Source organism: Triturus cristatus, chromosome 7, assembly GCF_964204655.1.
Source record: "Triturus cristatus chromosome 7, aTriCri1.1, whole genome shotgun sequence".
NCBI lineage: Eukaryota > Metazoa > Chordata > Amphibia > Caudata > Salamandridae > Triturus > Triturus cristatus.
The window spans coordinates 1,224,940,687-1,224,957,735 of record NC_140590.1 but is presented as its reverse complement, the minus strand read 5'-3'; the positions used below and the strand labels follow the sequence as shown (position 1 = coordinate 1,224,957,735).

Below are 17,049 nucleotides of genomic sequence, written 5' to 3'. Positions count from 1 at the left end.
AAAAAACCATAGGTTTCAGGGACGTTATAGTAAGTTGGACATTTCACTCGAATAAAACCAGAGAAATTTGGCTGTTAGTAGAGCTAACTATAACTCGCGCCCCCGCAATGCACTGCTGCTGACGTCACAATTTAAATCATGATTACATGCTCAGTGACATCACTGATGACATCACTGATGACATCTCAAATGACATCACTGATGACATCACTGATTACATCTTCCAGTGACTGAGTGTTTCTAAAAATGTCAAGAATGTTATATCTATATATGCCAAGGTATAGTGAAGTATGATTAGCTGTCTGAGAACCCGTATGGGTGCTTGAGAGTCTGAGTGGGTGAGGGGTATGTGACTCCCTGCATGGATATGTGAGTGGGTGATTCACTGGGTGTATGCGTTTATGAGTGCATGTGTTAGGTAGTGTATCCGTGAGTGGAGTGTACGTATATCTGTGTTGGTGAGTGAATGGATGTGTTAGTAACTACCTATCTGAAAGGCCGTATTTGTGAGTGTTGGAGTATATAAGTGAGTATATGTAACAGTGAGTGATTGTGACAGTGGCTGCATGGATAGGTGTGTGCTTATGTCAGTAATTGTTGAAGACAGTACGTGTCTGTATGAATAAGTGATGTGGTTTGTGTATAACTGTATAGGTGAGTAAATAGCAGTGTAATTCATTCTTTGGGTGACTGACTACGTTTTTGAGTAACTCTTTGGGTGAGTGGCAGTGCGTGAGTGTCTATATGGGTGTATGAGTGGATATATCAGTGGCTGTATTGATAAATGACTGCGTGTTTTAGTGACTGTATGGGTTAGTGGGTGAATGTGTATGTTGACGTATGAATCACTGAGCGGGTTTGTACTAATTGCCATTGATGTGTCTATGGTTGCGATATTGGTAGCCTGTATTTTAGAGTGGGTGTATAAAAGGTTTTATTAGGGTGTGACGATGTGCATCAGATGATCACGTGGATGATGTCATCAGTGATGTCATCAGTGATGTCATTTGAGATGCCATCAGTGATGTCACTGAGCATGTCATGAGTGATGTAATATGTGAAGTCATCAGCAGTGCATTGCGGGGGCACGAGTTATAGTTAGCTCTACTAAATGTAACAGCCAAATTTCTCTGATTTTATACCAGTGAAATGTCCAACTAACTATAACGTCCCTGAAACCTATAGTTTTTTCAGTGAATTTCTAAGGTTTTTTAACCCCTTCACTGCTAGGCCTCCCCCCCCGTGCTAAGCCTTTTTTTGGCTATTTGGGGTAGTTCGAGCTTAGGCCCCTGTAACATTTTGACTACATGAGGTATCCACGCCAAATTTGCGTCCTTTTTTTCTAACATCATGGGGATTGTAAAAGGTTCCCAGGGTTTGTGGATTCCCCTGGAGGGGACCCAGAAATTAGCCAAAATACAGCAATTTTTTTGGGGGGGAATGGGAAAAAAGGGCTACAGATGAAGGGCTACCTCACTTGTGTGGGTAGGCCTAGTGCCCGCGACAGGAAATGGCTCAAAACGCAACGTGGACACACTTTATTTTAACAGTGAAAACTGACACTTTTTTTGTAGAGTGCTTAGCTGTAGATTTTGAACCCTAGCTCTGCCGTCACCTAGGGAAACCTAGAAAACCTATACATTTTTGGAAACTAGATACACAGGGGAATCCAGGATGGGGTGACTTGACTGCCTCTCACCAGGTTCTATTACCCAGAATTCCCTTCCAAACCTAAAACTTGTTTTAAAAAACAACACATTTTCCTCACATTTCTGTGGTGGAAAGTTCTGGAATCTGCGTGGATCCACAAAATTCCCCCAACCCCATGTTTTCCAAAGCTTTCTGAGAAAAATGGTACCTCACTTGTATGGGTAGGCACAGTGCCCGTGACAGGAAACGGCCCAAAACGCAACATGGACACACCACATTTCCACAGTGAAAAAAGATCCTTTTTTGCAAAGTGCCTAGCTGTAGATTTTGTCAAGAAAGACACATTTCTGCGGTGGACAATTCTGGAATCTGCGTGGATCCATAACATTCCATCCACCCCGTGTTCCCCTAAAGTCTTTTGAGAAAAATGGTACCTCACTTGTGTGGGTAGGCCTAGGGCCTGCGAATGGAAACGGCCCAAAACGCAACGTGGACACACCACATTTTCACAGGGAAAACTGACCCTTTTTTTGCAAAGTGCCTAGCTCTAGATTTTGAACCCTAACTCTGCCAGCACCTAAGGAAACCAAGCAAACCTATATATTTTTGAAAACTAGACACCAAGAGGAATCCAGGATAGGGTGACTTGACTGGCTTTCACCAGGTTCTGTTACCCAGAATCCCTTGCACACTTCAAAATGTGTCCCAAAAAAACACATTTTCCTCACATTTCTGTGGTGGAAGGTTCTGACATGTGTGTGGATCCACAAAACTCCACCAACCCAGGGTTCCCCAAAGTCTTTCAAGAAAAATGGTACCTCACTTGTGTGGGTAGGCCTAGTGCCCGCGACAGAAAACGGCCCAAACCACAACGTGGACACACCACATTTTCACAGTGAAAACTGGCCCTTTTTTTGCAAAGTGCCTAGCTGTAGATTTTGAACCCTAGCTCTGCCGGCACCAAGGGAAACCTAGCAAACGAATACATTTTTGAAAACTACACACCCAGTGGATTCCAGGTAGGTATGGCTTGCCTGGATCCCCCAACGTTTTCTTACCCAGAATCCCCTGGAAATCTCAAATTTAGCTGGAAAAAAAAACACTTTTTCCACACATTTTTGTGTGGGAATGTTGTGGCATCACCAGGCAGACACAAATTTCCTACCACCCAGCATTCCCCCAGGTGTCCCAATAAAAATGGTGCCTCACTCGAGTGGGAGGCCCAAGCACCCGCGACAGGCAAGAGCCCAAAACGTATTGAGGCAACATCAAAATTGCCTATCACAAAATGACCCGGTTTTGCAAGGGGGGTCACCTGGGTTTTTGGCCCCGTGCTTGGCGGCCAGCTATGAACTACAGAAAGGACCGTCCCTAGTTGTGTCTTAAGAGATGCCCAATTTAGTGGGGGCAAATCACAAAAATTGACGGCCAGCTAGGGAAACATACCAAACTCACACATTTCTAAAAACTAGACAGCCGGTGGATTCCAGGGAAGTATAGCTTGCGTGGATCTCCCAACGTTTTCTTACCCAGAATCCCCTATAAACCTCAAATTTAGCTGAAAAAATGACATCAGTGATGTCATTTGAGATGTCATCAGTGATGTCATCAGTGATGTCACTGACCGTGTCATGAATGATGTAATATGTGATGTCGTGAGCAGTGCATTGCGGGTGCGTGAGTTATAGTTAGCTGAACTAACTATAACGGTGGAATTTCTATGGTTTTGTAAGAGCGAAACGTCCAGCTAACTATAATGACCCTGAAACCAATGGTTTTTTTCAGTAAATTTCAATGTTTTTTTAATGCTAATTCTAACTATGATATCCCTATCAAGTCCCCTTGAATCCTGAAGGTCCCTGATGGCCAAGTACCCACCTGGTACATCCAGTAAACGCCACAGACATGCGTTTCAGAGAGATGTTCTGAGGGTATGCCCCTTTTTACACCACGCTGTAAACGCAGCTTCTGTTGCACTGCTGCTCAGAGCATGAAGTCCACTTGTGTCTTGAGGTCCTCAGGACACAAGAGGACCTCATCGCCCCAACAGCAGTGCAACGGAAGCCGCGTTTGCAGAGTGGTGTAAAAAGGGGCGTGGCCTCAGAGCACCTCTATGCAACGCACCCCTGTGGCATTTACAAGAGGTACCTGGTGGACTAGTTGTCCCTCAGGGACCCTTAGGATTGAAGAAAAATTAATCCCCCAACTTAAAATGCACCACAGGGCACGTTTGGACTGTGGTGCAGGGAGGGGGGCAAGGCCTGATGTGACAAGTGTGCAAACGCTCCCTGTGGCATGTTTTAAGTTGGGTGATTAAGTCTCCTTGAATCCTGAGGGTCCCTGATGGCCAACTAGCCCACCAGCTACCTCCAGTAAGTGCCACAGAGCTGCGTTGCAGAGTTGTGTAAAAAGGGGGTGTGGCCTTGGACCACCACTCTGCAACGCAGCTCCCTGGCACTTACTGGAGGTACCTGGTGGGCTAGTTGGCCCCCAAGGAGCCTTAAGATTGAAGGGGACTTAATCCTCCAACTTAAAATGCACCACAGGGTGCAATTGCACACTTGTCAAATGAGGTCACACCCCCTCCCAGCACCACTGTGCAAACACACTCCCTGGTGTGTTGTAGCTTGGGGGATTAAATCCCCTTTAATCCTGATGGTCCCTGGGGTCAAACTAGCCCACCAGGTACCTCCAGTAAGCACCACAGAGCTGTGTTGCAGAGAGGTGTTAAAAGGGGCGTGGCCTCGGACCACCTCTCTGCAAGGCAGCCCTGTGGCGCATACTGGAGGTCCCTGGTGGGCTAGTTGGCCCCCCGGGACCCCCCAGTCTTGAATACGCCACAGGATGCGTTTGCAGAGTGTTGCTGGGAGGGAGCGGGGCCTCCGGCACGATGCCGGTCTTTTTTTTAATTTCTTTTTTTAGAAGGGGAGCTTTGTGGCCCCACTTATTTTTCCTTTTATTGGGCCCTGAGGACCCCATCCCCCAGAGCCTGACCTCCCTGGACTCCATCCCCCGGGGCATGGCCACATTTATTTAATGTTTTATGGAGGGGGCTGCGTGGCCCCCATCCTGAGGCCTCTATTGGCCCCGGGGACCCAATCCCCCAGGGCCGGCCTCTATTTTATTTTATTTTATTTTGGGGGGGAGGGGGGCCGCGTGGCCCCCCTCCCAGGTCACTTCTAGCCAAGGGGACCCCATCCCCCGGGAATGGCCACACATATTTCTTTTTTTATGGAGGGGGCTGCGTGGCCCCCCTCCTTAGGCCTCTATTGGCCCCGGGGACCCCATCCCCCGGAGCCGGCCTTTATTTTTTTAAAATTATTGTTGTGTTTTCTTTGGGAGGGGGCCGCATGGCCCCCCCGGGCCACTTCTAGCCCTGGGGACCCCATCCCCGGGGCTGGCCCTATCCGAAGGGGACCCCAATTCCCCCACGGTCCCGCCAGCTCCCCGCGTCCTGCAGGAGCTGGCATTGCTTTTCCACATGGGGAGCTGCTGACTTGCAGCTCCCCGTGTGGAAAAGCAATCTGCTTTGGATTTTGGAAGAGAGAGCAGGTTTTGCTGCTCTTGCTTCCAAAATCCAAAGCAAGTTTGCTATGACAGGACAGGAGCCGCACGGCTCTCACCCTGCCATAGCAAACAGCAGTGTCCGGGGGTTGGGCACCCCGGGACACTGCAGGAGCCCCCCTCCAAATGTAATTGAAGCCCCGAGGAGGTGGTGGTCCCCGGGGCTCAGGGGTCCATAACGGGCCCCCGCATCTGCATTATTAGTGCCCCGGGGAGGTGGCGGTCCCTGGGGCTTGTGGGGGGCTGTGTGCCCCTCCTGCCAATATTTCTTAAAAACCCCGGGGGGTGGCGGTCCCCGGGGTTTGCGGAGGCCTTGGAGGCTCCCCACAAATTAAATAAGCTCCGGGGGGGGTGCTCCCCAGGGCTGCGGGAGGGCCGCGTGCCCTCCTGAATATTCAAAAAATAGCCCCGGGGAGGTGGCAGTCTCCGGGGCTGCAGGGGTCCCCAAGGGCCCCTGCTAATATATTTTTGCAGTGCCCCGGGACGTGGCCCACCCGGGGGCCTCAATTAAATGAAGTACGGGAGCCCGTGCTTCATTTTTTTAACATTTCGTCGGGATTCGCAACCCCAGCGCGAATTTCACAGAAGTTTAAAGAAAATGCTTTTTTGGGCCCTGGGATCCTTGTGGGACCCCCTGAGCAGGCCTAGGGGGTCAGGGGGTTTCTACCCTGCCCCCTTTTCTTGTTTGTAAACATTTTTTTCACTGTTGGCTGCCAACGCTTCCTGGTTTGGAGTGTTGATAGCCAATAAGAATAAAGCCCGTGGTCGGGGGGGTTCGCGAACCCACCGCGGCCATAGATATCGATATTTTTATTTTTTGATTTTCACAGCAACTACTGAATGGATTTGCACCATTTTACAAAAGGTAGCTTTCTGAACCAAGCACTATGATTTTGCTAAATTTGGGGTAATTCCGTTCAGCAGTTTGGGCTGTAGCCTTGCCTACAGTTTCCTATGGGGAAATGATTTTTTGACTCTTATTTTTTGAATTCCTCAGCAACTACTGAACGGATTTACACCATTTAGAAAAAGGTCACTTTCTGAACCAAGAGCTACCTTTCTACCAAATTTGGTGTAATTCCGTAGCCTGTCTCAAACTTTCCTATGGAAATTAACCCACGAAAAACGCGTTTTGGGACACGCCTTTTTTCTCAGCCCCCGCTTGATAAATCACCCCAAAACATTCAAGATAGGAGCTGCCCTGGATAGACTTTTTTTTGGAGAATTTCGAGAAGATTTGTCAAATGACGCCAAAGTTATTATAGCAAATCAAAAAATGCCTTTCCTATGGAAACTAGGTTCTAACTATAACTACCTACCTATTGGCGATCGCCAGTACGTAATATATATATATATATATTCACAAAAAAAAACATAGGTTTCAGGGGTGTTATAGTTAGCTGGACTTTTCACTTGTACAAAACCATTGAAATTCCCCCGTTATAGTTAGTTCAGCTAACTATAACTCGCGCGCCCGCAATGCACTGCTGATGACGTCACATATTACATCACTCATGACATGGTCAGTGACATCACTCATGACATCACTGATGACATCTCAAATGACATCACTGATGACATCACTGATGACATCATCCAGTGAATGTGTGTTTTTCTGAAAATTAAATATGTTTTGAATATGTATATCTCAAGGTCGATGGAAGAATAAATGGGTATATAAGTGTCTAAATGGATGATTTGTTTTTGAAAAATTGATTGTGTAACTGACTGATTAAGTGTATCATAGTGAATACATGGCTTAGTGAGTAATGTTTAAATATGTAAATATCTGTATCAGTCTCTCACTTTGTGTATAAGTGGCTGCATGGGTTGGTGAGTAGCTACATGGGTGTCTATATAGGTTATTAGTTGTTTTTTTAAGTATCAGTCTGAGTGTCTGCATGGTTCGGTGGGGGGTATTACGTAGTGCATAGGTGCATGAATGAGTGACTCACTGTTTGTATGTGTTGAAGACAGCATGTGTGCAGGACTGTATGGGTGGATGAGTGTGTGTATGGGTGTGTTAGTGAGTGAATGACTGTCTCAATAGTGTCTTTATGAGTAACTACATATGTTTTAAACTAGTATATGTGACTATTGGTGTATATATGTGAGTATATGTGAGAGTGAGAGATTGAAAGAGTTCCTGTATGAATAAGTATGTGTTTCTATAAGTGATTGTTTAAAAGACTAAGTATGTGTAAGTTTCCGTAGAAGTAAGTGTGGTGGTGTGTGTATAACTGTATATGCAAGTAAATGTATGTTTGATTCTTTATTAGCATGAGTGACTATGTGTGTGAGTAACTCTATGGATGAGTGGCATTGTGTAACAGGATGTATAGGTGTATGAGTACATATGATGAGTGAGTACATGTATGAGTGACTGTATAGGACTGTTGGTGAATGAGTGGATGTGTATGTGGATCTTAGAATTACTGAAGAGGTTGTTGTAACTGGTATTGGTATGTCCATTGTTTTGAAAATTTTAGTCTCTATTTTTGAATGTGTGTATCAAAGGTTATATTAGGGTGAGAGGAGGTCTGCCACTCTATCACAAGGATGATGTCATCAGTGATGTCATCAGTGATGTCATGAGTGATGTCACTGACCATGTCATGAGTGATGTAATATGTGACGTCATCAGCAGTGCATTGCGGGTGCGCGAGTTATAGTTAGCTGAACTAACTATAACGGGGGAATTTCAATGGTTTTGTACAAGTGAAAAGTCCAGCTAACTATAACACCCCTGAAACCTATGGTTTTTTCTGTGAATTTCAAAGGTTTTTTAAATGCCAATTTCTAACTATGTCTACAGAGATAGGACATGTGAAGAAAGAAGAAAAAATGCACAGAAAGAAACAAAAGAAGTGCAGAAAGAAGCAACAGAAGTCCTCAAAGACGATGAAAAGTGCAGGAAGAAGGATAATGTGCAGAAAGAACAAAAAGAAGAGCAGAAAGACGCCTTGTTGCAAAATCATCCTGTACCCTCAACTTTTTTAGACGGATACTGGTGGTAACTGAGTCTGACTAACCAGTCCTAGAGCCAGTGCTATGTTAAAAGACACTTAGAATACAGTGAAAACACCTACATACACTAGGGAACATTATGCGCTGGGGTCCCCCTGTGATTAGCATGACCTCCTCTGTAAGCCCCTAGTATATAATAGGGCATGGGGATTAAAACTACCTCTTAAAACAGGCCACAGGGCGTTTTTGCACACGTTAACTCAGGCCCCGTCCCCTCCCTTCACCACTGTGTAAACACGCCCTGTGTCCGTTTTTAGTTGGGAGATTAAGTTCATTTGAATCCTGAGGGTCCCTAGGGTCCAGCTAGCCCACTAGGTACCTCCAGTAAGTACCACAGAGCTGCGTTGCAGAGAGGTGTAAAAAGTGGCACGGCCTGGACCACCTCTCTGCAATTCAGCTCAGTGGCGCTTACTGGAAGCACTTGGTGGGCTAGTTAGCCCCCAGGGGCCCTCAGTATTGAAGGGAAATTATATCCCCAATTTAAAACGTGCCATAGTGCGTGTTTGCACACGTCACCTCAGGCCCCGTCCCCTCCCTTCACCACTGTGTAAACGCACCCTGTGGCTGTTCTAAGTTGAGAGATTAAGTCCCCTTGAATCCCAAGGGTCCCTAGGGTCAAACTAGACCACTAGGTACCTCCAGTAAGCGCCACAGAGCTGCGTTGCAGAGAGGTGTAAAAAGGGGCTTGGCCTCAGAACACCTGTCTGCAGCACAGCTCCCTGGCGCATACTGGAGATGCCTGTTGGGGGCGCGTTTGCAGAGTGCTGCACGGAGGGGGCATGGCCTCCGGCACGATGCCAGTCTTTTATTTATTTTAATTTTTTGAGTAGGGGGGCTGTGTGGTTCCCCTTCTTATTCTAATTTATTTGCCCTGATGACCCCATCCCCCAGGGCCTGTCTCCTAATTATATTTTTTTGACCCCAATCCCCAGGGCCGGCCACTGTTTTTTATTATTTTTTAAAAATATATATTTATAGACACACCTAGGACATGCTGGACAAACCGTACGTACCTATCACCATGACGATTTGCGTGATATTCATTAAAAGGCGACTATGCATACAATGAATCCACGTGGAATGTATTTACACCACTAGTGAAGCTCTGACATGTCTGATGCCCTACCGTGCCTAATCCCGGTAGACACCCTTGTCGTTTATTTATACAAACATGGGTAGCTATTGATGGGCACATTTAATACACATGCACACCAAGCCATTCAAAGGGGATTCGACAAAAATTCGACCAAAACTATGCAAGAAACCCCCCTCACGGTTAATAAAACACACATCCACTGCCGGATGTGTAATACTTTTTATTTTACTCTCTGGAAAGGGGACGAACATCACTTGAGAGTCACAGCGCGCTCCTGACAGAGCCCAATGCTGTGTTACACCCACCATTGCCTACCGAGTGCCACACACCTCTGTGTTGTATTCCACTAGCTAGTGCATATGCTATGACACTCTCTAGCCCATGTGCACTGTAACACCACCCCGTGAATATGTCATGCCACACTTGTCTTCGCACGGGTTATATTGCCCCATCTAACGTGCCTTCCTCGATGCCTATGTTATAACGCACATTGCTATGCCATACATATTACAATCTGGGATCCATATCTTTGTCACAGTGCATATGCAACGTTACACTCCCCAGCACATATTTTATATTACAACTTTAGAGACTAGTTAGGTTACACAACACTGCCCTGTGCATATTACACTCCAAGGCGCATATCGCATAGCACGCGCTAGTGCCTGTGCTATCTCGCGCTCTCCAATGAGTCTGTCATTGCGCACATTGTATTGCATATTATATTTCACGCCCGGTTCATCTTATATCACACTTTTTGGTGCATAGTTTATACCATACACTATATCTAGTTTTCATTTTCAATCGTGCTCTCAGGACTATGTTCTATATAACACTGTGTTCACCTACCCTTTTCACGGGCATTACATTTTGCGATAGGGGGCGGAGAGTCAGAGGGTGTTTCTGCCAAGTGAGCAAGGAGTCACAGTCACAAACGTCCTCTTCTTCCTGAATAAAAGTGAGATTATGCTGCATACTTGTTCATATTTTAAGTAGTTCGCACAGACACAATGTTTTAAAAACAAAAAAGTTCCTAATACCCGCCTTCTCTGAACAGTTAGCTTGCTGCCCCATCCCCCTCCTCCCTATCCTCTGTTGTGTGAATCCATGGACTAGCCTCCTCCCTCCTGCCATGCATGGTCTGATGTGCTGCCACTGCCCTCAATTTAGTATGATGTACCAGTCCACTCCTCCTGCCCTCCATTGCCCAATTCTATGCCCCATCATTGACCTCCTGCTTAAACTCAGTGCTTAGCTTGCTGCCCCTATTCTCCTTCCCCCTGCCCTCCAATGTCTTTGTGCATGCCCCTACTCCATCCTTTTTGCCCACCTACCTACTCTGAGTGTTCTGTTGAGCTGCCAATCCCTTCCCACCTGCCTAGCATTGTCAGATGACTGTAACCTGTCCCTGCCACCTCCACCCTGCCTGTCCACATGCCATGCCCCTATCCAATTCCTCCTGTCCTACATGGTCCATTGTACTGCCACACCCTTCTGCCCTCCCTGGTCTGTTGTGCTGCAACTGCTCCTCCTGCCTGCCCCGTGTGGTCTGTTGTGAGGCCTCTTCCCCTGAACTTCTATCCTCCATCGTCCTTTGTGCATGCCCCTGCACCCTCCTTCTTGCCCATCATAGCCATTGTGCTGCCACTAACCCTCCCACTTGCCATGCATGGTCTTCTGTGTTGCCATGGCCCCTCCCACCTTCCCTGTGTGGTCAGTTAGCTGCCCCTGACCCCCTCCCACCTTCCCTCCATGGTCTGTGTGTATGCCATCACAGTCTCACTGTTGCTCTTCATGGTGTGTCTTGCTTCTAGTGCTCATCCTGCCTGACCTCCATGGCTATCTTGCTGCTCCTGCCCTGCCCCCTTGCCCCCAGCCCTCTGTTTACATGTGCAGACCCCTACTCCCTCCCTCCTGGCTTGTCTGTTCCATTGTAATGCCCCTGTTCCGTCCCTCCTGCCCTTTATGGTCTGTTATGCTGCAGCTTTCTCACCTGTCTGTCCATTATGGTCAGCTAGCTACCATTGCCTCTTTCCCCTCTGTTCTCTGTTGTCCATGTGCATGGGCCTGTCCCCTCCCTCTTGCTTTCTATGGATTGTTGTGCTGCACTCCCGTCCTGCATGCCCTGTGTGGTGTATTGTGCTGCTGCAAACCCTGATGCCTGCCCTGCAGGGTCAGTTTGGTGCACCTCTCCATGTCCCTCCTGTCCTCTGTTATCCAAGTCCATGTCCCTACCCCATTTCCTTCCATGATCCAATGTACCATACTTGCGAACATTTTGAACTTGGTAAGAGGGAGATTTTGAAAAAAAACTGGAGTATTGATTTTCCCCTTTGAGTTACATTGAAAAAGAGGAGATTGTAGACAGGAGACAGATCAAATAAAGCCCATTTGAGCTTAAAAACATTGGACGTTTCCTGGCTGAATCGGGTCTGTTGGCATGTATGGTTGTACTACCATTGCCTCTTCCTTCTGCCCACAATGGTCTATTACATTGCCACAGCCTCTCTTGCAAGTCCTGTATTGTTGGTTTGTTGCCCCTGCCCCCCTTTCCACTGCCCTCCATAGTCTGTTGTGCTTCCACGGCCCTTCCTGCCTGCTCAGTGTGGTTAAATTGTTGCCTTTGCACCCTCCTACCTGCCTTCAATTTTCAGAGTCCGTGCCCCTGGCCTCTGCCTCTCAACAGTATCCTAATGAACAACTAGATTGCTAACATTCTATATTTATTACAAAAGTGTGGAACGCCTGACATCATCTTTCTGTAATCAAAACTGTAAAACCTAGAGCATTTCCTTTAGAAATTACATATATGAGAGGGTCTTATTGGCATCAAAATTATGGTTAGTGCTCTAAAAGACTAAAATAAGGACATATTTTCTGAGTTTTCAAATAGCGACAAAGCACTTTTAAATTATTTGTTATCTTTATGTTTTTTTATCCAGTTGACCACTTGATTAAATGTTGCACTTAGGGGAGAGGATGTGGTGTTACTTCCAGAACTGCAGACTTTGCAACTGGGGAACCAGGTTGAAGTTTCTGCTTTAGCTCGACATTCTGTGATTCTGGTCAAATCACTTAGTCTCCCCATGTCTACAACCAAAATGAATTTGTTCTTGTGTGATGTAACCAATGCTCATGTAAAGCACTCCAATACCTGACAAGTCTGCACTATATAACACTGCAAAAACGCAAAATAATAAGTGTTTTGCACACTTCTGTCATTGGGCTATATTTGGGCTACATCTGGGTGATTTTGGGCTACATTTGGGCTCTTTTGTCTCCGGTGGCCATCTTGGGAGATTTATTTGTTATGAAGTTTCCTAATTTCCTCATGTACTGCAGTCTCCTCAGTAGGAAATGCTTTCAGTTTTTTACTTTGATTCCATCATGAAGGTATTCAGATGTGTCACACATTTGCCATAAATTCAGAATGTTAGCACTCTTTTTGCTCATTAGATCACTGTAGTAAAGCTACTGCTCACCAGGGAAAACTGCTGCTGGTATTGAAAGTGCATGTTTCAGTCTGCATGTCAGAATTTTTTAATGAAATAGAAGAGGATTTGAGAAGTCACTCAAAATGTGCCCTCATTTTCTTTCTTCAGCATTAATCATAATTTCTATAGCAAAATGAACCCCTTCATTGTGTTCCTTTTTGAATTAAATGTTTTAAGTGTTACCAGTTTATTCCAATCAAGATGGCTTCAGGTGTGCCATACTTTTGTCATAATGAAGACAGTAAGCGCTCTAGTTGTTTTTAAGAACATTCTGGGACATTCTGCCATTGGGCTATACTTGGGCTACATCTGGGTGATATTTGGGCTACATTTGGGCTCTTTTGTCTCTGGTGGCCATCTTGGGAGACTTATTTGTTATGAAGTTTCCTAATTTCCTCATTTACTGCAGTCTCCTCAGTAGGAAATACTTTCAGTTTTTTACTTTGATTCCATCAAGAAGGCATTCAGATGTGTCACACATTTGCCATAAATTCAGAATGTTAGCACTCTTTTTGCTCATTAGATCACTGTAGTAAAGCTACTGCTCACCAGGGAAAACTGCTGCTGGTATTGAAAGTGCATGTTTCAGTCTGCATGTCAGAATTTTTTAATGAAATAGAAGAGGATTTGAGAAGTCACTCAAAATGTGCCCTAATTTTTCTTTCTGCAGCAGTAATCATACTTTTTATGGAGAAATGAACCCCCTCATTTTGTTCCTTTTTAAATTAAATGTTTTAAGAGTTACCACTTTAATCCAAGCAAGATGCCTTCAGGTGTGCCATACGTTTATCATAAGTAGGACTGTTAGCGCTCTAGTAGTTCTTTGGAACACTCTGGGAAGCTGCAGTAGAACACAAAGGAATCAACTGACAGTCTCTGCCCTTGTTGGATGTACATGTTTTACTGAGAATGTCAGACTTTATTCTCACATGACTGAGAAAGATAATGTGAATTTACAGAAAATAAGCTCTCAGTTTAGCTTATAGATCACCTTCCAAACCTCTGTGGTAAAAGCATGAGAAAATATTTTTCTCTCAATCATGATATCCCAGCAGAAGGCTTTTTCACATGGTGAAATCACCTTAGAACATACCACAATTCCTAAAATGAGTATGGTACCATCAACAAATGATTTATAATGTAACTAAAGTCTTAAAACCTTCTATTAACTGCAATGCTTTTTAATGAGGTGCTATCATGTATATTGGTCCCAAGATGGCTGCCAACACTTCTTGGATGAAGTGCTGACAGCCAATCAGATCTCAGGATGAGATGTGTGGTTAGGCTCCGCCCACATATATATATGCATTTAAATGCTATTTTCTCAGGAAATACTGAACAGATTTACACCAGACCTGCAAAAGGCACTTCCTTGACCTTATGGCTACCTCTCTGTCAAATTTCACGTAATTCTATTCAGCCGTTCGGGCTGTAGCTGCGACTAAAGGTCCTATGGAAAAATGCATGGGGAAAATGCGTTTTTGGACCCCCCCTTTTTCTCGGCCCCCGCTTGACGAATCACCCCGAGACTTTCAGGGTAGGAGCTGAACGGAGCGCCCCATTAGTTTTGAAAATTTCGCGAGGATTCGTCAACCGGCGCCAAAGTTATTCAAAATAGAATTTTCAGATTTCCTATGGAAACTAGGTTGTAACTATAACTATCTACTGGCGACCGCCAGTAGATAATATATATATATATATCAACCCAACTTTGCCCTGCAATTGAGCCCGCACTCACCGCCGGTATTGTTGAGACATCAACTTTTATTCAATTCAAAGCGAGCATTTTTGTCAGACACTTTTCCCATACTGCTTACATTCTGCTTGCCTGACGCGTTTCAGAGAACTTTCTCCTTTCTCAAAGGCGCAATTGTTGCAGTGTTCAGGCTCCCACAAACACTACTTCCTGCTCAAATCCTTTTAAACCCTTTTAAGAATCTTAGGTGTGCTCAAGTCTCTGGTATGCTTTTGTTTCCTCTCCATGGCATTACGGTATTTGTAGTTCCTGAAAAAATAAATCCTCGATTTTAGAAACAGGGAAAACACCAACTGAAAGTCCCGCTTTCCTTTAATTTTTGAAATACCAGCGGTCGTTTTTTCCTGGCACAATTACCAACAAACACAATCCCTATTTTCGGGCGGTGCGTAGGCTCCGCGGCTGGACCTGCCGCGTATAAATCAACCCAACTTTGCCCTGCAATTGAGCCCGCACTCACCGCCGGTATTGTTGAGACATCAACTTTTATTCAATTCAAAGCGAGCATTTTTGTCAGACACTTTTCCCATACTGCTTACATTCTGCTTGCCTGATGCGTTTCAGAGAACTTTCTCCTTTCTCAAAGGCGCAATTGTTGCAGTGTTCAGGCTCCCACAAACACTACTTCCTGCTCAAATCCTTTTAAACCCTTTTAAGAGTCTCAGGTGTGCTCAAGTCTCTGGTATGCTTTTGTTTCCTCTCCATGACATTACGGTATTTGTAGTTCCTGAAAAAATAAATCCTCGATTTTAGAGGGTTGATTTATACGCGGCAGGTCCAGCCGCGGAGCCTACGCACCGCCCGAAAATAGGGATTGTGTTTGTTGGTAATTGTGCCAGGAAAAAACGACCGCTGGTATTTCAAAAATTAAAGGAAAGCGGGACTTTCAGTTGGTGTTTTCTCTGTTTCTAAAATCGAGGATTTATTTTTTCAGGAACTACAAATACCGTAATGCCATGGAGAGGAAACAAAAGCATACCAGAGACTTGAGCACACCTGAGACTCTTAAAAGGGTTTAAAAGGATTTGAGCAGGAAGTAGTGTTTGTGGGAGCCTGAACACTGCAACAATTGCGCCTTTGAGAAAGGAGAAAGTTCTCTGAAACGCGTCAGGCAAGCAGAATGTAAGCAGTATGGGAAAAGTGTCTGACAAAAATGCTCGCTTTGAATTGAATAAAAGTTGATGTCTCAACAATACCGGCGGTGAGTGCGGGCTCAATTGCAGGGCAAAGTTGGGTTGATTTATACGCGGCAGGTCCAGTCGCGGAGCCTACGCACCGCCCGAAAATAGGGATTGTGTTTGTTGGTAATTGTGCCAGGAAAAAACGACTGCTGGTATTTCAAAAATTAAAGGAAAGCGGGACTTTCAGTTGGTGTTTTCCCTGTTTCTAAAATCGAGGATTTATTTTTTCAGGAACTACAAATACCGTAATGCCATGGAGAGGAAACAAAAGCATACCAGAGACTTGAGCACACCTGAGACTCTTAAAAGGGTTTAAAAGGATTTGAGCAGGAAGTAGTGTTTGTGGGAGCCTGAACACTGCAACAATTGCGCCTTTGAGAAAGGAGAAAGTTCTCTGAAACGCGTCAGGCAAGCAGAATGTAAGCAGTATGGGAAAAGTGTCTGACAAAAATGCTCGCTTTGAATTGAATAAAAGTTGATGTCTCAACAATACCGGCGGTGAGTGCGGGCTCAATTGCAGGGCACAGTTGGGTTGATAGATATATATATATATATATATATATATATATATATATATATATATATATATATATATATATATATATATATATATATATATATATATATATATATATATATATATATATATATATATATATATATAATTCACTGAAAAAACCAAAGGTTTCAGGGGTTATAGTTAGCTGGACATTTTCCTCGTACAAAACCCTAGAAATTCCCTTGTTATAGTTAGTTCAGCTAACTATAACTTGCGCCCCCGCAATGCACTGCTGATGACGTCACATATTACATCACTCATGACATGGTCAGGGACATCACTGATGACATCACATATTTTTTTCAGTGAATTTCTAAGGTTTTTTTATGCCAATTCCTAACTATAACGCCCCTGAAACCTTTGGTTTTTTCAGTGAATTTCAAAGGTTTTTTTAAATGCCAATTCCTAACTATAATGTGCATGAAACCTATGGTTTTTTCAGTGAATTTCAAAGGTTGTTTAAATGCTAATTCCTATCTATAACTTATCTCTGAAGATATCATGAAAAGCATTCTTTTTTCAAGTAGGGTGCACATTAGTTTTGTGGAAAATCATCTTTGTGATTGGTTAAGAAAAAGCAGTTTCAACGTGGAGTACATATCATAGGATAAAATTTGCTCAGCTCAACCACACCTGCTACTTGCATTTGGAAGGCACTGTTCGAACTTAAAACAATTGTCAACTTTTAACCTGCACGTGTCGTTAAATGTTCAAGAAAATGA

At 44.6% G+C, this 17,049-nt stretch overlaps 1 protein-coding gene across 1 annotated transcript in view; it reads right to left on the bottom strand.

Moving 5' to 3' along the window:
- LOC146811658 (serine protease 33-like) overlaps positions 1-17,049 on the bottom strand; it is a 275,395-nt gene that overhangs the window by 244,116 nt on the left and 14,230 nt on the right. The window lies entirely within an intron of this gene.